Source organism: Eptesicus fuscus, chromosome 7 (genome assembly GCF_027574615.1).
Source record: "Eptesicus fuscus isolate TK198812 chromosome 7, DD_ASM_mEF_20220401, whole genome shotgun sequence".
Lineage (NCBI taxonomy): Eukaryota > Metazoa > Chordata > Mammalia > Chiroptera > Vespertilionidae > Eptesicus > Eptesicus fuscus.
The window spans coordinates 108,005,504-108,028,761 of record NC_072479.1 but is presented as its reverse complement, the minus strand read 5'-3'; the positions used below and the strand labels follow the sequence as shown (position 1 = coordinate 108,028,761).

The 23,258-nt window shown below is 45.1% G+C and overlaps 1 protein-coding gene across 7 annotated transcripts in view; it reads right to left on the bottom strand.

Annotated features, from left to right (window-relative positions):
- Positions 1 to 23,258, bottom strand: part of PPP6R2 (protein phosphatase 6 regulatory subunit 2) — a 50,614-nt gene that overhangs the window by 26,081 nt on the left and 1,275 nt on the right. For 2 of the 7 annotated variants that reach the window (XM_054719680.1, XM_028131020.2), the window contains exon 2: positions 6,607 to 6,736. The exons of 1 other annotated variant lie outside the window; for it this stretch is intronic. The gene's annotated coding sequence lies outside the window, so the exon portion shown is untranslated. Of the gene's footprint in view, positions 1 to 264; positions 480 to 3,688; positions 3,762 to 6,606; positions 6,737 to 7,381; positions 7,711 to 15,643; positions 15,694 to 23,258 lie in introns of those variants that run through there. 4 more of the 7 variants (XM_054719677.1, XM_054719676.1, XM_054719678.1 and 1 more) reach the window with 4 other exon arrangements.

The following is a 23,258-nucleotide window of genomic DNA, read 5'->3' as shown; positions in this document are numbered from 1 at the left end:
AATGACTTACTCTATCTTTTTATTGATTTGAGAGAGAGAGAAAGGGAATGGGGAGGGAGAGAGAGAGAAACATCGATATGAGAGAGAAACATTGATTGGTTGCCTCCCGTACATGCCCAAACAGGGACTGAAACCGCACCTGGGTATGTGCCCTGACTGGGAATCAAACCCGCCAACCTTCAGTGTATGGGATGATGCTCCAACCATCTGACCTACCGGCCAGGGCTAAAAAGCTGACTTTAAATATAAAGACACAGGTTACACCTTTGCTTTGCACGGCTGGAAGGCTACAGCATGCAACCACGATCGTGATGGTTCACTTCGCTGTGACGCCGTCCACTGCTACCAGGTACGGGCTGCCCTCATCAAACACGCTGGGAAACAGGCCCTCCTCCTCCACGTCTGATTCACGCAGGATTGGTGTTACTTCTTCCTAACGTGTTTGACAAATTTCACTGAGGAAATTCCACTTCTTCAACAGGTATTTCCTGTTTCTACTTGCCCCCATTCGGGTAATTCGTATTGCTGAAGGATTCATGAAATTATGGGCATGCAGTTGTTCCTCATATTACCCTGTAGCATTTAATGTCATGTGGGTTCTGTAGTAACGCCCCTCTTTCATTCCTACGTATTAGAAAGACCTGTCCTTTTTTTCAGAAGTGCCACTAAAATTTATTAATTTTATTGGTCGTTTTTATTAAGCCTTACCCGAGGATATGTGGTGTGTTCTTGTTTTTATTCTAGAGAGGAAGGGAGAGGGGGAGAGAGAGAAACACTGATATGTTGCCTCTCGAATGTACCCCAATTAGGGATCAAACCCACAACCTAGGTATGTGCCCTGACCAGGAATCGAACCCACAACTTTTGGGTGCATGGGATGATGCTCCAACCAACTGAGCCACCCAGTCAGGGCATCCTTTTCTAGCTTCTTAAGACAGTTCAGATCTTTTTTTTTTTTTTTTTTTTAATGATTTTTGGCCCTAACCGGTTTGGCTCAGTGGATAGAGCATCGGCCTGCGGACTGAATGGTCCCAGGTTTGATTCTGGTCAAGGGCATGTACCTTGGTTGCGGGCACATTCCCAGTAGGGGGTGTGCAGGAGGCAACTGATCGATGCTCCTCTCTCATCGATGTTTCTAACTCTCTATGCCTCTCCCTTCCTCTCTGTAAAAAAATCAATAAAATATTTTTTAATGTTTTCTTATTTCTTTTATTAAATATATTTTTTTAATTGATTTCAGAGAGTAAGGGAGAGAGAGAGAAATACCAATGATGAGAGAAAATCACTGATCGGCTGCCTCCTGCACTCCCCATACTGGGGATCAAGCCCACAACCCGGGCATGTGCCCTGACCAGGAATTGAACCAGGGACCTCACTGGCCTGGTCAGATCATTGATTTTTTAGATCTTTCTCATTTATAAGCATTTAAAGCTACAAAGTTTCTTTCGAGCACTGCTTTTAGCTGCATCCCGCAGATTTTTATATTTATAATGATCCTTGTGATTTTTTTGACTTACATTTTAAAACATAATGCTTAATTTTCTAATCATTTTGGGACTTCCTAAATAGCACCTCTCATTTAAATCAAAAGCAGAAACGACCAGCTCGGGGAGGCCTGTCCAACGCCAAGAGAAGCTGAGAGCAAGGCCTCTCACGCCAAACAGCGAGCATGCTGTGAACGCCAAGAAGTTCTGGAAGGAAATTAAAGTGCTGCTCCAGCGAACACGCGTGATAAGAGGGAACAACATATTGCTGGTGAGGAGACAGGGTCCGTGCTCTGGGTAGAGGGCCACACAGCCAGGGCTCCCTCCAGCCAAAGCCTACTCCAGGGCCAGGCCCGACTCTCTCCCACCCTGTGAGGCTGAGAGGGGAGGAGGCTGCGGAAGGAACGTGTGGAGGCTGGTCGTGAGCTGGAGGAGGTGCCGGGAGGCAGCAGGTGCTGAGCTGCAGCGAGTTGTGCAGAAGGGCCGCTCGGGTGCCTCGTGGAGGGGCCACTCAGCAGGTTCCTACCAGCCTCCGAGGGTGGAGGACAGGCCTCTGTTGGGAAGGAGCCGCCACCCGGGACGTTCACAGCTGAGAGGAGGTCCGCGCCTGGCCTCACAGGACAGGCGGCTCTTGCTAGGAGCTCATGCAGCTGTGACTTTAAGCTGGAGCCAGTGCTCACTTCCCATTTAGAAAATCCAGGCCCGTGGGAGTGAGGCTCCATCTGCTCCACCTGTGTCTGAATGTGCCACACGGCTCACTGGACAGTGTGAGCCCGTGCAGACCGACTGCTCAGAAAACAGGGCTCTTCGTAACCTACCGCTCGCGACAAGGCGCCTGGTCACCACGAGCGCTGGTGGGGAGGGGCCAGAGGAACGCTGTTTTCATGCCTTTCTGCCGCTCTTGGGTCAAGGACTAACTTGGACTCCCAAGTCTCCTTGTGAAGAAGAACCACAGTTATGAGCTATCGCTGCCGTGGTGGTTCCTGATGGATCGGGGCAAAATCAATGGAAAAGGTCTCCCCGCCCTCGCTGCCACTGAGACCCTCAGTGATTCCTGGGAGGCATTCACAGGAGTCGGGGAGAAGCCGATCCAGCCCTCGTGGCCGATCTGAGGGCTCCAGACCTCCGAGAGGAAGTGCCTGCACAGGAGGAGCAGCAGGAAGTGGAGCCTGAGGACGGGCGGAATCGCTGCAAACTCAGGACAGAGCTGAGTGATGAGGCGGTGCTTGCAGAGGAGCAGAGAGAGGGGTTTCTGGAGACGGAGCCCACCCTGTGACGAGGCTGTGAGGACGGTGAGATGGCGACAGAGGACTGAGAGTGTGACGTGAGCGTGACTGACAGAGCAGTGCCGGGTTCGAGGACCGGCTGCAGATAAAGAGAGAGAGAAAAAAAGAGACACAAAAGAGAAAAGGAAAAGAAAGGGGGGAAAAAACTATCCTCTACAATTACCTTCATTTCAGAAAATAATGACTTTCAAATATCAAAAAAGGAAAGCCATCATTTCAGGATTAAAGATAATGTCTCACTTTCCAAAAATATCATTTTAAGAAAAACTCACCTCATTACATTTATTTTGTTCATTTCACCCATATTACAGACCAGCATTTGAGGACCTCTATTATTTTACCACCACATGACACATGAAATAAAACTAGGTTACTCTTACAACCATTAACTTAGACCATAGCTACTGAGCTCACATCAGCACATTGTGCTATGCCATTAAGTCAAAAATCCCTGTATAAGGACATTTCCGCTTCCATCAGTTATCTATGCATTTTAAGAAATACTGATCGCATCTGTGGCTTCCTTTAAAAGTTCATCCCAATGGCACTGTAGCTAATTCAATGTCAAAGGAATGCTCTCAGAAAACTGCACTCCTTCTCCAACCGCTCCTCACTTCCCAGCACCCTTCCCAGCACCACACACTGCCCAATGGAGCGCTGGCACCTCAGCTGTCCCACCCGCAGGGAGCTCTCGCTCTCCTTCCCAGGTGACACATCCACGGCATCCCCACCCATCAGGTCCAGTCATGAGACTGCAGGCCCCGCACCAACACGTGAGATGCCAGGACTCCTGCCACACCCTGACAACGCCTCCGCGCGCCAGGCTCTCTGGAGTGCCTAGCAAAGTATCACCAGCATCTTCCAGAGGCCTATTCAACAGCCACCGAAAGGAGCCTGAAGTTCCACATCTCTATTTACTTGTTCTGGTCAGCATGATATCAGACTGAAGGTAGGTCCCAAAGAGAAATGCTGCCACATGGTCCTATAGTTCCAAACGAGCCCTTCACAAAAGAACACGGAGGCACAGACTGTTGCTAAGAGAAATTAGAATCTAAAGGTTTACAATCCAAGTCCTGGATCGGCTGTGTGGCCTGAAGCCAGTTATGTGACCCTCGTACTTTGGTTTCTGCACCTGTGAACCGGGAACAGTGAGCATCCCTGACTCTTGGAACTGCTGAGAGACTGAGTTACCCACCTAAGAGCCTGAAGAGTGGCCACACGTGGTGCCCCCAGATCCTGACTGCAAAGGAGAGGAGGAAAGAGAGGTCACCTGCTGCAGAGAACAGCTCGGTGGTGCTGGGCGGCGGGCACGGCTCGCAGAGCTGAGTGTGTGCCTCCCCCAAGCCCAGCGCAGTGGCATCACACCGGAGCTTGAATCCCACATGAAGGAAGTGTTTGCACTAGTAATCAACAAACCCTACACCCAGGAGGCTTTCTTACCCTCCCAAAGAGCAGTGGTCACACTCTTACCAGCACAGACTGGAATTCTATGTGGCTTGGAAAAAATGGTAATGCAAGTCCATGGTGAGCAGTGAATATTTGTACCATCGACTAATTAACAAATGAGACCACGTCTGAACTGGGGGAGAGACCCCAAAAATGGCCTAATTGAAACATGAATAAAAATCCAAAATCAGAAGTGAAGCCCTAGCTGGTTTGACTCAGTAGTTGGAGCGTTGGCCCATGGACTGAAGGGTCCCAGGTTCGATTCCGGTCAAGGATCCGTACCTCAGTTGCAAGCTCGACCCTGGCCCCAGGCAGGGCACATGCTGGAGGCAACCAATCAATGTGCCTCTCTCCCATCGAGGTTACGCTCTCTGTCTCTCCCCCCCCTCCCTTCCACTCTAAAAAAATAAATGAAAAAAATATCCTTGGGTGAGGATTAACAAAAACACACACAAATAAAATTAAAAGAAGTGAAAAGAAGAAATCGCCCTAGCTGGTTTGGCTCAGTGGATAGAGGGTTGGCCTGTGGACTGAAGATCCTTTTGTCTTTCATGCTATACGATTCCAATGCATGGGTATGTGTTTCTTTTTATTTATACTGCTTGGGACACAGTGTGCTTCCATTCTGGGAGGCCAACTACACACTTACCACACATTATTATTCTACCCTCCACTTTCTCTTATTCTCATTTTCCATCTCCCATCTCTCAGGGCTGCACACTGTGTAACTTCTTCATTTATATACTCCAGTTCACAATTCTGTCTTGTTTAATGTGTCTACTCCACATATATTGAATTTTCTTTGTTTTTTTAGTAATTCTTAATTGCTGAAAGTATTACATATGCCTTTTTTTCTCCCATTGACCCCCTTGAGTTTTTTTATTTCAACTTCTTTTCATTTCTGAAAGTTCTACTTAGATCACTTTGATACTTTGTTTTGCATTACTAATTTTTATTCTATATGTATTTCTTCAAATATTTCATATATTATTACTAGGGGCCCAGTGCATGAATTCATGCACCTTGAAAGGAACTGTGGGCCAAGAGGCTGAGGTGGGCACAAGGGCAGGTCTTGGCCCATCCTCCGCGCCTCCACCCAGCCCCTCCCGCCACGGCCCCTGGTCTCCGCCACAACTGCTCCTGCTGATGGCGCTGGCCCCACTCGCACCTGCTGACTGCGCGGAGCGATTGGGGCCAGCGCTGGGTGCTGGCAGAGGGTGCAAGCACTGGGTGAAACCATGGCGTGCAGGAGCAAAGAATTTTCAGTAACCACCAGAGGTTCGCCCCAATGACAGCGACCAGCACCCCGCCTTGGTCTGGCGTCCTTGCTCACCTACTCCACCATCCCACCACAGCCGACGCCCACCATGTTCTGCCTGCTGCTGACACCCACCATGTTCTGCATGCACCCCAATGGTCAGCACACATCATAGCGACCGATTGTTCAGCTGTTCCATCGTTTGGTCTATTTGCATATTATGGTTTTATATATATAGATACACTAGAGGCCCCCCACCGGTGCATGATTGGGGCTGGGGAGGGAGCGTGGAAGGGTTTCAGGGCATGTCTGGCCCGTCTCGCCCAGTCCCGATTGGCGGGATCCCAGCAGCAAGCTAACCTATCGATCGTAGTGTCTGACCCCTGGTGGTCAGTGCGCGTCAGATACACTTTAGAGCAGTATCTTAATTTTTAGTGCACCAAAGTGATCACAAAAAAACATATTTACTGTGATTTATCCAGCATCTAATTGGAGGAGTGCAATGGGAGAGCTTTTTAGGAGCACCCAATATTGAGGACACAGGAGTCCCTCCCTCCCTTTTTCTTCAAAATATATTTTTATTTATTTCAGAGAGGAAGGGGGAGAGAGAGAGAGAGAGAGAGAGAGAGAGAGAGAGAGAGAGAGAGAGAGAGAGAAACATCAATTATGAGAGAGAATTGGCTGCCTCCTGCACACCCCATGCCAGGGATTGAACCCGCAATCCAGGCATGTGCCCTGACCGGGTATCAAACTGTGACTTTCTGGTTCTTAGGTCGACACTCAACCAACCACTGAGCCACGCCAGCCAGGCCTTCCCTCCCTTTTTCGTCCTCCACATGGACAGTGTGTTCTGGACGGTACCCATGACCGTGTGTGGGCTCTAGCTCACGTGTACCTCACTACACGTGCATGGCTGTCCCCATTTTATTTGGATTACACTTCAGTTTGGAGAGACCAAGTAACTTTTCCACAATACAGCTCCTCAAAACTAAACTCAGGAGGATCAAAAAACAACCAAAAGACAATAGACTATACACACCCTTCAAAACTAAATTTCTGCTGTCAGAAATTTATACAATATATTTGCACAAATTATACAGTAACGCAGAATAAAAAAGGAAAACCATCCTACCTTCTGTGGAAACTTCTTGTTTAAATTTTGTATTCAGGCAAAATATAAAAACATTTGGGGGTTTTTCTTGGAGTATATGCAACTTTAAGAAAAATTTTTTCATTCAGTATAAGATTGATAATCGCTTCACCTGAAAAATAAAAAGGAAAAAACTATTTTAAGTTCTGCTTTTATAAAGTAAATTACCAAAATGGCAGATAAAAGGAAAGCAAAAATCAGTATCTTTACTTAGTATTCAAATTATCAGAACATTTCAGGATGAAGGAATGAAAACTCCATTGCCTCTATTTGTGTTAGAGAGCCTGGTGCTGATGGCAGACACCCAATCCCATGTCTGGTTAATGAGCTCATTTGTTGGAATGTCACACACAGATTTCAAAGATGTGGGAAGGATCTCTATGGAGTTGTCCACTTTAGTAACTTTATGTATTTACCTATTTTTATCCTCACCTGAGGATATTTTTCCATTGATTTTTAGAGAGAGGGAAAGACAGAGAGAAATATTGAAGTGAGAGAAACACATAGGTTAGTCGAGCCCTAACCAGGGCCTGGGCCAGGGAGGAGCCTGCAAACCTGGGACCCTTTGGTTCACAGGCCGACTCTCTATCCACTGAGCCAAACCGACTGGGGTCAGTTTAGTAACTTCACACTATCTCAAGAAATGAATATTCCTGCCCTGGCTGGATAGCTCAATTGGTTAGAACAGTGGCCCCTTGAGTTTTTAGCAAAGGCCAGCTTAGGAGTACCCTAATTAAGTTAATAACAATGTACCTACCTATATAGTTTAAGTTTAAAAAATTTGGCTCTCAAAAGAAATTTCAATCGTTGTACTGTTGATATTTGGCTCTGTTGACTAATGAGTTTGCCGATCACTGGGTTAGAACATCGTTCCAATATACGAAGGTTGCCAGTTCAATCCCAGTCAGGCACATTCAAGAAACAGCCAATGAGGCCGACATGGCTCAGTGGTTGAGTGTCGAACTATGAATCAGGAGGTCACAGTTCGACCCAGTCAGGGCATATGCCCAGGTTATGGACTTCAGGCAGCCGATCAAGGATTCTCATCATTGATGTTTCTCTTTTTCTCTTCCTCTCCCTTCCTTTCTGAAATAAATAAAAATATATATATTTTTTAAAGAATCAGCCAATGAATGCATAAATAAGTGGAACAAAACTATGTTTCTCTCTCCCCTCAGCCCCTCTATTTCCCTTTCTCTCCCTCTCTCAAAAAAAAAAAAAAAAAACCTGACGGGTTTGGCTAAGTGGATAGAGCGTCGGCCTGCAGACTGAAGGGTCCCAGGTTCGATCCCAGTCAAGGGCATGTACCTTGGTTGCGGGCAGGCACATCCCCAGTGGGGGGTGTGCAGGAGGCAGCTGATTGATGTTTCTCTCTCATCGATGTTTCTAACTCTTTCCCTTCCTCTCTGTAAAAAATCAATAAAATATATTTAAAAATAAAAAAGCAGCATATTCCTGGTCACAAGGTGACTGATAACCCATCACAACGTCTAGAAGCATCTAAAAGTGCTCCAACAACCTCCGTTACCACCATTTGTCCACCATCCAGAGCTGAGGGGTCAGTGCTGACATGTACACATAAGGAACCGGTGGACATTGAAATTGGGTCTCAAAAGAACTGTTGGTCCAGAAAGAAACTCACTACAGACTGATTCATTTGCCTGTCAGCATAACTATTATTGCTCGTCTCACATTCAGTTCTTATAAGTATATCTCTAGTGACACATGATCTCGCTCATCTAGGGGAAATGATGAACAACATAGACTGAGGAACAAGAACAGAACCAGAAACAAGGAGGCATCGATTGGACTATCAGGCCTCAGAGGGAGGATAGGGGAGGGTGGGGGGAGGGGGGAGAGATCAACCAAAGGACTTGTGTGCATGCATATGAGCCTATCCAATGGTTAAGTTCAACAGGGGGTTGGGGCATCCGTGGGGAGGGGTGTGGGATGGGAATGGGGGGATGAGGACAAATATGTGACACCTTAATCAATAAAGAAATTTAAGAAAAAAATAAATAAATAAATAAATAAAAAACAAACAAATAAATAAATAAATAAATAAATAAATAAAAATAAAAGTGCTCCAACAGGGACCTCTACATACCATTTCCAAGTCTGGCGACCAGCACTGTCTGATGAAATGACTGACTCCAAGTCTCCAGCAAAAACATGGACACCTGAGCCCGGACAGCTCACTTTGCACTTGCATGCAAGTCATGATTTACCACTGGAAACTAGTCTTCAGCATTTCCTTCCCTAGCTAGACACATGCATTCCCTGATGACCACCCAAGAAAAGGCCGCCTCTACTCTCTCTCCACCAGAACGGGGTCAGCATTCTCCTAGGTCCATGGCTATTTTAAAAGCCACCTTATACCTTCATTCTAAAACCTGTTTTTGATATTTTTGCTACAGGGAGCAAATTTACCTTCCCACCTGCAACAACTAAAAAAAAATTAAAGGGTAAAATATATGGAAGAGTTTTCAACAAGGAAGGAAGAAAGGAAGGAAGGAAGGAAGGAAGGAAGGAAGGAAGGAAGGAAGGAAGGAAGGAGAGGAAGGGAGGGAGGGAGGGAGGGAGGGAGGGATTACCAGGCATACAAGGAAGCAGGAAAACATGAACTATAATGAAGAGAAAAATCAATCAAAACCAACCCAGAAATGACACAGATGATAGAATTAACAGAGACATTTAAACAGTTTCCTAACTGTATTCCATATCTTCAAAAACCTAGAGGAAAGATTAGACATGTTAAATGGAGACAGGAAAGATACACAAAGACCCAAACAGAATCATAAAAATACTCAATCCCAAAAGAGGCAGGAAAGAGGGAAAGGGGACCAAGAACACAGTGCACTCCTCCTGTCAGCCGCTACCCGAGGCCCCGGAGTGGGACCTCCACAGGACACAGACGTGGCTGTTTCCTCCTCCCACCCTCTCTCTGACCACACGACACTTACCGCTTCCTAAACAAGCGGAGGATCTCAGAGCTGACTCTGCCCTGGCCCCTGCCTCGGGCGCCCCTCCTCCCGCCTCCCTACTTGGCAAAGTCCTGCCAGCGCTTCAATCCAAAGTTCAACCACAACACTCACGTTGAGCTTTCCTGAGTCTTCCTCAGGATTCACACAAGTCTGTTTACACATCTTTTAGAAAATCACATTATAATAATCTGGTTTTAAATGTTTTCATTTATTTTAAATTATGAAAAAACTTAAAAATACAAAAAGATCCACAGAAGAGTAGGAAAAAGACCCATATGTTGAGATTTAATAAATGTTAAGAACTGTTCACATATGCCTATTTTTAAAAACCACACATTTCTAATACATTGAGAAACTGACAACCATTCCACTCCCTTCCTCCTCAAAGGTAATCATTAACTTGCAGCATCATAATTGCATTCTTTCCCTGCTCATGTGTTTATAAGTAATGCACTGTTTTAAGAATATACTTTTAGCCCTAGCTGGTTTGGCTCAGTGGATAGAGCATAGGCCTGCGGACTGAAGGGTCCCAGGCTCAATCCCCAACAGGGGGCGTGCAGGAGGCAGCTGATCAGTGATTTTCTCTCATCATGGATGTTTCTATCTCTCTCTGCCTCTCTGAAATCAATAAAAATACTTTAAAAAAAGAATATACCTTTATAACACACACGTGCTCTCCTAGTGGTTTAAGATCAACTTTGAATTTTAGGAAATTGTCTATACTGACACAGGCAGCTTTCATTTGAATTTGGTAGGCAAACTGCTGAGTGACAGGAAATACACCTCCCAGTCCAGCCGACCAGAGTCAACCAAAGATTAGACACATACTCCAGAGTGCTACACCCGCGCACCAGTCCGGTGCAGCTGGTGGAAAAGGCAGCTCACCACAGCCCCGTCCACAGGGCAAAGTCCTGGGACGGGCCCAGGTCACAAGGTTAATAAATGTCAGTTCTAGAACTTGAATCCAGGCTGGCTCAGCAAAGTCCATGTTCTCCATCTCCACCTGACCCCAGATTCTGGCCCAGTCGATAAAGAGGAAAGGGAGGTACCCAAACGGTGCAGAAGGAGGGATGAAGGTGGAGAGAGGTCACAGGAAGGTCCTGCCCTGGCTGCACGGTGCAGGGAGGCCCCGGCAGAGCCAAGAAAGGGACAGCGCAGGGTCTCACAGTCCCGAGGGGACATGTGGCTGGGAGAGAGGTGCAGGCCTTCACAATGGAGCCATGGTTTCTTGGTGGGGTGACAAAATGTTCTGGAGTTAGTGGTGATGGCTGCACAAACTTGTAAATACACCAAAAGTTACTGAATTGTACACTTTAAGAGGGTGGATTTTAGGATGAGAAAACATGAAGCAGTCAGTGGGCTGACAGATGGAAGTCAATTCCTGAAGAGGAGCTCCAAAAGGTGTGACTGTCACCAGCAGCCCAGGGGCACGGAAAGAGCGAATGGACAAACAGAGCCTGCCCCAAAGAGCTGACCTCGAGCGGAGAAGACAGGTCCCAGGCCTCCACCGCAGCCCACTGGGAGGGAGATGGCGGGCAGGCGCACAAGCCCGGAGCAGCCTATCCTCCAGTCCTGAGGACAGACCACCCAGTTCCTGTGCCGTGGGCCTCTCTGAAGACAGGGCTAAAAATGCTGACCTCCTAGGGTGGGTAGAAGGACTGACTGAGGCTAAGTCCTGTGCTTGGAAGCAGGCCTGACCCGGAGTGCCTGGGGTACATTAGCTCTCACAACGCACATGGAGTGGAGACGTGACTTCTACAAGGTGCTGGCCTGGTGGCTGAACCTCAACTCCAGGTGCAACTGCCTGGCTGGACGCTCAGCCCCACCACTTACTGACCCAAGTTTCTTAAACTCTGTGTCTCCGTCTCCCCAACTGTAAAACGCGGATGACGGAAGTATATACCTCCAAGGGTCAATGCGAAATGAAACAAGATAATCTATCAAATGCTCAGCACCTGCCTGGCAAACAGGAAGTGCCCAGTGAGTGTTGTTGGTCAGAGAAGGCTTCCCTGAGGAAACCTGGCTTAAGTTTCACTCATTTTAAATTAATGGCCACCACCTCAAGAGGGAGCTAGTTGCTGTCTCTTAAGACAATTGCGACAAATGTCAGATATGTACAGCTGCCTTCAGCAAGAAGTGACGTCTACCTGCCCATCCTGGGCTCCTGGGCCTGCTGCAGCCCCCGCAAGGGGCACGATCAGAGGACCAGGTGCAGTTCGGAGCCTCAGCTTCAAGAGGCTTCACAGCTCCAACTCAGCCTCTTGGACTCTGGTGGCCAGTGTGAAGGCCCGGCGGGCCTCCCTAGGGTGCCAAGGCCCTGCAGAGGCCTGCACACCCGGCCAAGGCCCCGATCACATACGGAAGTGGAGAGGAGCCATCTGGCTGAACCCACAGACACATGACCGGAAACCAAGATGGTTGTTTTAAGCCACTCATCACTGGGATGGTCTGTTGCAATAGATAACTAATATCACCACCATGTTATTCCTCCTACTCTTTCCTTCACCCTCCAGCATGCATACCCCCTGAATTCATAGAAAAAGGAAAAGGTCTCAACTGGGATCTCTCCTATTCCCTGCCTCCCCTCCTGCTATGATGGAAAAGGGTCCTGGGCTCCCAAAGGCCAGCCCCGCCCCCACGCTGCAGGCCCCTCCCCTCACACCTTCCAATGCTGCCCCTGGTGCTTCTCCCGCAGGAATCTCCAGGCCCACACTCACACACCCTGCCCCCACAGACACTTCTCCAATCCCTGTTCACAGCAAAGCTTCCTCAAGGAACTGTCTGCTCTTACTGTCCCCAGAATCATGGGAAGAAGGAAACAGAAATATGAGCTGGACACTGAGGGCACTCCCACTGCTCACAGAGGGGGGCAGCAGTGCTTAGGTTAGACCACGCTTACACAGCACACTACTGCGGGAAAAACGCCAGAGGTCATATAGAATGACCTCTGGGCTACAGAATGGCTAAAAACTGAAGGGGAAATTGAACAAAGAAGGGAAAATCCCACCCTGGCCAGTGTTGGTCAGTGGTTCGAGCACCGACCCACACAAGTTCGATCCCAGTCAAGGACACATATTTGGGTTGTCTCTCTCCATTAATGTTTCTCTCTCTCTCTCTCTCTCCACCCCCCTCTCCTTTTCCCTTCTACTCTCTCTGAAAATCAGTGGAGAAAATAATCTTGGGTGAGGATTAACAACAGCAACAAAAAAAGGGAAAAAGCCCCAAAATCTTCATTAAAATTCCTCCCAAATCCTTAGCTGACTCCTGAGCTGCACACGGTTAGATGAGATGCCAAGAAATCTAAAAGAAAAGAAGTCAAACTCAGAGAAACAGAGCAGGGAGTGGCTGCCAGGGGTGGGGTGGGGGTGGGGGGGGTAAAGAGCTTGTTGAAGGTGCAAACCTTCAACTATGAGATGAACGTGGTCTGAGGACCAAACGGGGACTGTAGCTGATGACACTGTGTTGTAAAACCGAAATTTGCTAAGCAGGTACAACTTCTATGTTCTCACACACACACAAAATATGTGAGGTGATGGATATAATTAACTAGATGGGAAGAATCCTTTCATGATGTATGTACATGTATATAAAATTATGATGTACTTTAAATATCTTACAATTTTATTGGTCAATTATACCTCAATAAAGCTGAGAAAGAGCGAGATACACACAAACCCACACACACCCGACCAGGCAGAAAGCAGCTGTTGTGAGGTGAAAGAGATAAGTAAAGATTTCAACAGTTGTCCAACACTGGGTGACAAATTGTGGATTTTCTGTTCTGCCAGATTAGAAGGGTTTCCCATTAAAACCCCAGAAGGGCCATGGCTTAGGAGTAAAAACCATGTTCCAGAACTGAGGGCTGTGCCCTAAAACACAGGGCAAAAACCAAAGAGATCCACCCGAAAAGCTTCATAGGATCAAGATGCTCTCCCAGTAACTTAACAGCCGGCCCTAGCGAAAGTTAATACTCTTTAAGGGAAGATAACCTAAAACAGAGTCTCTAAGGATGTACTGTCCACTGTCCATTATACAACAAAAAGTTACTAGACATGCAAAGGAGAAAAATGTGACCCACGATCAAGAGAAAAAAACAATCTACAGAACCAAAAAATGACCATATGTTGCAACTGGCAGATGACAACTTCAAAACACAATTATAAATATGTTAAAGGACTTTGGGGCAAACAGGGCAGGAGGGATGAGCAGGTGAAAAATTAGCAGAGACATGTGAACTTGAAAAAAGAATCAAAAGGAAATGCCAAAATTAAAAATATAATACCTGGAATTAAATGTCACTGGATAGAATTAATAACAGAATGAACACAGAATATACTCAAGTAAACAGTGAGAGAAAATAATTTTTTTTTAAATATATATTTATTGATATTTTACAGAGAGGAAGGGAGAGGGATAGAAAGCTAGAAACATCGATGAGAGAGAAACATCGACCAGCTGCCTCCTACACATCCCCCACTGGGGACATGCCCGCAACCAATGCACATGCCCCTGACCGGAATCGAACCTGGGACCCTCCAGTCCGCAGACCGACGCTCTATCCACTGAGCCAAACCGGTTTCGGCAAGAGAAAATAATTTTTAAAATACAGCCACGCTCAGCACCTGTGGGATAAAATCAAACAATCTAAAATAGATGTCACTGGACTGCCAAAAGGAAAGAAGAATGAGACAACAGCCAAAAAGTTTCCAAAGTTGATTACATATATCAACCCAGAGACCAAGGGTTGAAGTAAATCCCAGGAAGGATAAATACTAAAACACCAAACTCAGAAAATTACCATCAAACTGAAAAAGAAAAATAGTTTATAGAAATAGAGAATTTACTTACTTAATAAAAATAAATAAAATACCGGTTTTTTAAATATATTTTTATTGATGTCAGAGAAGAAAGGAGAGGGAGAGAAAGTAGAAACATCAATGATGAGAGAGAACCACTGATCGGCTGCCTCCTGCACACCCCTACTGGGGATCGAGCCTGCAACCCAGGCATATGCCCTTGACCGGAATTGAACCAGGGGCCTTCAGTCCCCAGGCCAATGCTCTATCCACTGAGCCAAATCAGGCAGGGCTAAATAAAATATCTTAAAACACAGCAGGAGAAGATGTCAGGTGAACAATAAGAATGACAACTGACTTCTCACCAGAAACAAAACACTATGGGAGACAGTGGAGACACTTCTTTAATGGGCTAAAAGAAACAACTGTCAACCTAGAATTTTATAACCAGCAAAAATATCCCTCAATACTGAAGGGCAAATATAGACATTTTTAGACAAAAGCTGAGAAAATCTGTACCCAGCATACCCACAACATAAGAAATACTGAAGCCCTAGCTGGTTTGGCTCAGTGAATACAGCATTCGCCTGCGGATTGAAGGGTCCCAGGTTCGATTCCAGTCAAGGGCACGTAACTCAGTTGCAGGCTCCCGGCCCTGGTCGGGGACATGTAGGAGGCAACCAATCGATGTGTCTCTCTCACATCGGTGTTTCGGTCTGTCTCTCCCTCTCCCTTCCATTCTCTCTAAAAATCGATGAAAAAATATCCTCAGGTAAGGATTAACAAATAATTTAAAAATAAAGAAATACTGAAGGAAGAGCTTCAGGCTGAGGACAATGATGCCACCTAGAAATGTGATCTGCAAAAACAATGAAGAGCCCTAGCCAGTTTGGCTCAGTGGATGGAGCGTCGGCCTGCAGACTCAAGGGTCCCGGGTTCGATTCTGGTCAAGGGCATGTACCTTGGTTGCGGGCACATACCCAGTAGGGAGTGTGCAGGAAGCAGCTGATCGATGTTTCTCTCTCATCGATGTTTCTAACTCTCTGTCCCTCTCTCTTCCTCTCTGTAAAAAAATCAATAAAATATATATATATATAAAAAAAAAAAAAAAAAAAACAATGAAGAACTTCCCAACTCATTCTCTGGGCCTAGTTATCCTGATACCAAAACAGTATCATCTGAAAATAAAGTTGTATGCAAGCAAATATCTATATATATATAAAAGGCTAAGTGACTGACCATAAGTATGTCTGACCGTCTGACAGGCGTAAACGATGGCACACTGTATGCTATAGATGTGAAAGAGAGGAGAACATAAGTGTGAAGTCACACCGGTATTTGTTAGGTTACTATAGAAATGTCACCTGTCTGTCAACGCATCGGATGTTTTCACTTACATTTTCGGCAATCTGATCAAAAAGATCAATACTATTTGATAATAATACGCTCATTAATGGTGGTGGTGACATTGTCACATTATTAAATAAATATCAAATTGTGACACTTCAAATAAAACAAATGAAAAGTGTATAGAATTAATGAATGACAAGCATCTTAACAGCACAAAACACGGCCAAAAAACATTTACAATTCAATCGAACCAGTCAACATTAATATTCTATAAAATTTCTAAATAAATGATATAACTTTTATATTTTATTTTTAAATATTTATAAAAGTCATTAAATTGAAAAAATGAACGTTTATTTATGTATGCGTGGTACATATGAGGCACACTGGCAATTTAAAAGTAAATGTTTACTCGCAAATGCGCAATACATATAAAGCTCTCACTGGCGCCAATCTCACGCGTGTGTTTCAATATGACATTGTCAATCGTGAATTTGGTTGTTTTTGTTGTCACTGAATTGTAGTTCCTTAAAATAGATAATAACGAAAATCAACATCGTCAAGAAAGTATATCTGAAAAACAATTATTGGCATATTCTACCTCTGAAGCTGAACCCTGGACAATGTGATATGTAGATACTAGAGGCCCAGGGAGGGAGGGGTGTCCCTTAGTCTGGCCTGCATCCTCTCACAGTCTGAGACCCCTCACTCCTTACTGCCTGCCTGCGTGCTGCTCCTTACCGCTCGGCTTGCTGCTCCTTAACACTGCCACAGAGGTGGGAGAGGCTCCCGCCACCGCCGCTGCACTTGCCAGCCATGAGCCCAGCTTCTGGCTGAGCGGCGCTCCCCCTGTGGGAGCGCACTGACCACCTGGGGACAGCTCCTGCGTTGAGCATCTGGTGGTCAGTGCGCATCATAGCGACCGGTCGTTCTGGTTGTTCCACCGTAACGGTGACCTAGGCTTTTATTATATAGATTGTACACTAGGGGCCCAGTACACGAATTCATGCACCTTGAAAGGAACTGTGGGCTGCAAGGCTGCTGTAGGCACAGGGGCGGGTCTCAGCCCATCCTCCGTGCCCCTGCCCAGCCCCTCCTGCCGCGGCCCCCGGTCTCTTGTCTGCCGGTAGCCCTGCTCCCGCCACCGCTGCTCCCGTGCACTGACGGCACCAGCCCCGCTTGCACCTGCTGACGGCATGGAGTGATTGGGGCCGGCATCAGCAGCGGGTACAAGCAGTGGCTGCTGCCCCGATTGCCCCTCAGGAGCAGGGGGAGGTGGAGAAGCCCTCAGGGGCGATCGGAACCAGCACTGGGCGCCGGCAGCAGGTGCAAGCGGTGCCTCTGGCGCGGGCAGCGGGTACGTGCGGAGCCAGCGCTGGCAGTGGATGTGAGCGCCGGGCAGGACCGCAGCGTGCAGGAGAATAAATGTCTGCTGCTAACCCAGGGAAATGGAACTAGGGATTTCTTGAACAACACAAACCAGAATTTTTAGTAACCACCAGAGGCTCGCCCCGATGACAGTGACCGGCGCCCTACCTTGTTCTGGCATCCCCGCTCATCTGCTCCACCATCCCACCACAGCCGACGCCCACCATGTTCCATGCATGCCCCCTGGTGGTCAGCGCACATCATAGTGACCGGTTGTTCAGTTGTTCTGCCGTTCGGTCTATTTGCATATTAGCCTTTTATTATATAGGATACTATTTTAACATGTAATTTTTTGCAGTAATATAATTACCACATGAATCTTTCTTCTAATTAATTCCCTTTCAATGTGCACGAATCTGTGCACCAGGCCACTAGTCACTTATGAATATAGATGTAAAAATCCTCAACAAAACACTAGCAAACCAAGTCCGGACACACATAAAAAGGGTCATACACTACACCAAAGCGATTTATCCTAAGAATGCAAGGTTGCTTTAATACCTGGAAAACAATTAATATAACACACCATATATCAATAGCATAAAGGACAGAAACCAAGTGATCACCTCAAAAGTTGCAGAAAAAGACACTCTTGCCCTTCAACACGGCCAAGGGGACATAAATGCATATACAAACCTTACATACCATGAATCCAACCATAAATGTCTGCTGCTAACCCAGGGAAATGGAACCAGGGATTTCTTGAACAACACAAACCAGAACCATCATTTATGGACTTTGCATTCCTCCCTGCTTCTTCCTGTCAAACACTAACCCTAAGGCCCCCTGTGGGACTTGGTGGCCAGAATGTCAGCAAGGAGCCCAGCCAGACTCCACGGTTGAGGCAGCTCTGGCCCTGCACCTCCGTCTCCCCCTGGAAAACCAGCCACAGCTTCAAACTCAGCTCTAGCTGGTGGGGTAGGAAGGGTGACAGGGCTGTCGTATTATTTTGTTTGTTTGTTAATCCTCACCAGAGGACATGTTTCCATTGATTGTTAGAGAGAGTAGAAGGGAGGGGAGAGAGTCCGAGAGAAACATTGGTTGATTGCCTCCTGCACGCGGGCCAGGGATGGAGCCTGCAATCAAGGTACCTGCCTTGACCAGGATCAAACCCAACATCCCTCAGTCGCGGGCTGACACTCTGACCACTGAGCAAACCGTCTAGGGCTGGCAGGGCTGTTTTAACCTAATGTTTTAAGGGACTCCTGCTTGTTTAGACTATTTTAATGATTGAATTTTACAAGATCTGTGCTCTGGGGCTTTCTTAGTGAAGAACAATAATTTTAAGATGAACCTTAAAATATTCTATATGGGAAGAAGAAAAAAGTTGCAGAAAAGGCAATGGACAAAATCCAACACATTTTTTTTTAAATATATATTTTTTATTGATTTTTTACAGAGAGGAATAGAGAGTTAGAAACATTGATGAGAGAGAAACATCGATCAGTTGCCTCTTGCACACCCCACACTGGGTATGTGCCTGCAACCAAGGTACATGCCCTTGACCGGAATCGAACCTGGGACCCTTGAGTCCGCAGGCCGACGCTCTATCCACTGAGCCAAACCGGTTGGGGCAAAATCCAACACATTTCATGGTAAAAACATTCCACACATTAGGACTAGAATGCAATTTTCTCAACCACTGAAGGCCCATTATCTCCACTCCTATTCAACACTGGATTAGAGGTCCTAGCCAGTACAAAGGTGCAAGAAATAAAAGGCTTAACAATTGAGAAAAAAGTAAAAGTGTCTTTATTTGTAGATAATGATTATGTAGATAGAAAACCTAAAGGAATATACAATCACACTATGAGAACTAAGTGAATTGAGCAAAGTTGCAGGATACATGATCAGTACACATAAACCAAATAATTAAAAAACAATATAAAAATATTTTAAATAACATAAAAAAAATCAAATATCTACAAATATACTGAATGAAAAAAGTGTACCATCATACTGAAAACCACAAATAATTGCTGAGAAAAATTAAAGATTTAAATAAATGGAGAGATATACCATGTGCACATATCAGAAGACTCGACGTTAATTCAATTCTAGAATTAATCTGCAGATTCAATGTAATTCCAACCAAACTCTCAACAAAAATTTTTGTGTGAATTGAAAAGCATATTCTAAAACTTGCAGAAAATTCTGTAGAAAAATAAAAGTGAAGGTCTTACACTACCTTATTTCAAGACTTGCCATTAAGTTACAGTAATTCAGACAGTGTGGTGTTGGCACAGGATAGAAAAACAGACCAATGGAACATAACAGAAAGCCCAGAAATAAGCCTATACACACATCTCCAAGTAATTTATAACAAAGCCTCCAGTGCAATTTAATGCAGAAAAGAGAGTCTTTTCAACAAATGATGCAAAAAAGATTATATAATCCACATGGAGAAAAAAAGTACCCTGATTCTACCTCACCTAAAAAATAATGCAAGATGGCCCAGCTGGTATGGCTCAGTGGTTGAGCATCAACCTGTGAATCAGGTCATGGTTCAGATTCCTGGTCAGGGTACATGCCCAGGTTGCAGGCTCGATCCCCAGTAGGGGGCATGCCGGAGGCAGCTGATCAATGATTCTCTCTCATTGATGTTTCTATCTCTCCCTCTTCCTTCCTCTCTCTGAAATTAATAAAAACATATTTTTAAAAACATGCAAGATGGGTCATTCAGAAAGTAGATCAGCCCTGGCCAGTGTGGCTCAGTTGACTGAAGCATTGTCCTGTACACCAAAAGGTCACAGTTGGATTCCTGGTCAGGGCACAAACCTAGACTGTGGGTTCGGTTCCTGGTTGGGGTACATAGCAGAGGCAACCAATGGATATTTCTCTCTTACCTCTCTCTCTCTCTCTCTCTCTCTCTCTCTGACCCCCCCTTCCACTCTCTCTCTCTAAAAAAATCAATTAAAAAATATCTTTGGGTGAGGATTAACCAAAACAATAAATAAAAGCCGATCAGTATTTGCTTGGAGGTGGAGTGGCAGGGAAGGGTGGGAGTTAGGGCTCGCAAAGTGGCCTGAGGAAATTTGGGGGGTGATAGATATGTACACTATCTTGATTGTGACGATTTTACATGCATATACATGTATCAAAACTTTAACAAAAGATGAAGTGTCTTTAAAGAGAAAAAGATGAATCATAAACCTACATATAAACGCTACCACTATAAAGCTACAAAATATATATATATATATTAACATATTTTTACTTCATCCGAACTAAAATTTTCTGTTCAAGACACTATTGAGAAACAAATAGGCAAACCATAAATAGGAAAAAATTTTCACCCCTCACTTCCTTTCCTCCTCCCACTCCCTCACTACATATGTATGTATATACACATTCCTCATAAAGGACTCATAACCAGAATATATTTTTTTATATTTTTATTGATTTTTAGAGAGAGGAAAGAAAAGGGAGAGAGAGAAAAACATTGATGTGAGAGTGAAACATTAATCAGCTGCCTCCCGCACACTCCCCACAGGTGATCAAGCCCAAAACCTTGGCATGTGCCCTGACTGGGAATTGAACCAGCAACCTTTCAGTGCACGGGATGATGCCCAGCACAACTGAGCCACATTGGCCAGGGGCAAAATATATATTTTTTGAACTTCTAAAAATAAATAATAAAAAGACATACAATCCAATAAAAAAAATGGGCAAAAGACCTGACACTTCACAAGAGATATAAAGATGGCCAATAAGCACATGGAAAGCTGCTTGCCATTTTATTCATCAGAGAAATACAAAGTAAAACCACAGTAAGATACCACTACCACCTGAATGGCTAACATTAAAAAGACCGACAATACCAAGTGCTCTGTGGATGTGGAGAAACTGGGACTCTCCTATATTACTGGCAGGAGTATAAAATGGTACCAGTATGGAAAACTGTTCGGCAGTTTCAATAAAAGCTAAACACACATCTATATTATGACCCAGCAATCCCACTCCTAAATATTTGCTCACAAGAAATAACATGTCCACAAAAGACATGCCTAAGAATCTTCAGACTTTAGTCAGAATAGCCAAAAAGTAAATGCAACCCAAATGTCCATCAATAGAAGAGAAATAAACAAATGATATTTTCATACAAAGGAGTATTACTCAAATAAAAAGCACAAACTACAAATACAGGCATCAAAATCACTAAACCACAAAAACATCACACTGAGCAAAAGAAGACAGATACAAAAGACCATATGCTTTATGACTTCATTAATATGAAGTTCAAGAACCTATAAAATTAATCTATAATGATAAAAATCAGAAATATGGTTGCCTTGGGATTTTGAGGGTTGGTGTAAGAACTGGAAGCAGACACAACTTTTAGGGGTGATAGAAATGCTCTATATCTTAGCATGAGTGATAGACACAATGTTACATACATTTATTAAAATTCACCTAGGTGTCCGGCCAGTGTGGCTCAGTGTTTGAGCATCGACCTATGAACCAGGAGGCCATGGTTCGATTCCTGGTCAGGGCACATGCCCGGGTTGCGGGCTCGATCCCCATTAGGAGGCGTGCAGAGGCAGCCAATAGATGATTCTCTCTCATCCTTGATGTTTTTATCTCTCTCTCTCCCTTTCCCTTCCTCTCTGAAATCAATAAAAATATTTTTAAAAAGTTATCAAAGTTACATATTTAAGATCTGTACATACATTGGGTATAAAATATTAATAGTTTCTACACAATGGAGTTTTTGAAAAAATAAGACTGTACAATTACATATTCTGTGCTAAAAAGAAGAGGGCTGGTTGCTGTACATGGATATTACATGATTTCCAAGAGGAAGCGGATGGCTGAGACAGGGTGAGAGTGAAACTGACTTCCCAATACAAACTGGATCTTTTGCATTGTATTCTGCATTCAGATCACCATGTGTCTGACCCACTCATTTATTTACTGTGACCTTGGGTATGTTACTTAATTTGTTTGTGCTTCAGTGTTCTCATATGAATATTAACCGGAGTATTAAGAGAAACTACATCATTGTTTTCAGAATTAAACGATTATCAGGTTAGATGCTGAAATGTAGAATTTAGCACTGGTTTTAGTAAGTTCTGGTTTATAGTAAGTTCTGCACAAGTCATATACCCACTTTATGTCAAAATGTTATATCTCACAAGGATACAAGAATAAAAGGTAAAACACTTTGTTAAAAAAAAAAAAAAAAAAAGAGTTAGCCCTAGATAGTTTGGCTCAGGGGACAGAGTGTCAGCCCGCAGACTGAAGGGTCACTGGTTCAATTCCAGTCAAGGGCATGTACCTCGGCTACAGGCTCTATCCCCGGTCCTGGTCCCCAGCCCTGGTCGGGGCGTGTGCGGGAGGCAACCAATTGATGTATCTCTCACACATTGATGTTTCTCTCTTTCCCTCACTTTCACTCTCTCTAAAAATCAATGGAAAAATATCCTCAGATAAGGATTAACCAAAAAATAATAATAATTATTATTAAATGGGATGATATAGACAATACACACTAAAAAATATCAGGGCCTGCCCTGGCCAGTGCTGCTCAGTGATGAGAGCATCAGCCCACACACTGAAAGGTTAAACAGTCCTTTTAAAGTTAACCTTTTCCTTAACCAAAATAAGGGGTGGGGTGGGGGGAACGGCTTTAGTCAACCTGCCCGTGTGTCTTATAGCTCCGTTTCTTCATGTTAACACACGAGGAATGGTCGGTCCTACGCCCTAGGGCTCCTGGAGGACTAAATGAAGTCCGTCACATAAAGCATTTAACACAGTGGCACACAATAAATGGCCAATTCTTGCGCTCTGTGTGTCTGTGAGCAAACGGCCATGCCCAAGGCTTTAGCCACCATCCCCTGCTGGGCTTCTGCCTGCAGCCTGGCCTCCCTCTGGCTCCAGTCTCCTGCCAGAGGCGAGAGGCGCACCAAGTCAGCCAGGGGAAAGCCTTCCTTCCCACCTCCATCTGCCATACCCCCGCTCAGTCCACCCGCCTGTTCCACCACCGAGTCCTCTCTTCCCCTCCCATCAGCAATCCCCAACAGCTCTCCCTCCCAAACCACCCAAGGTGACCACCACGGTCTACACCGCACCACCA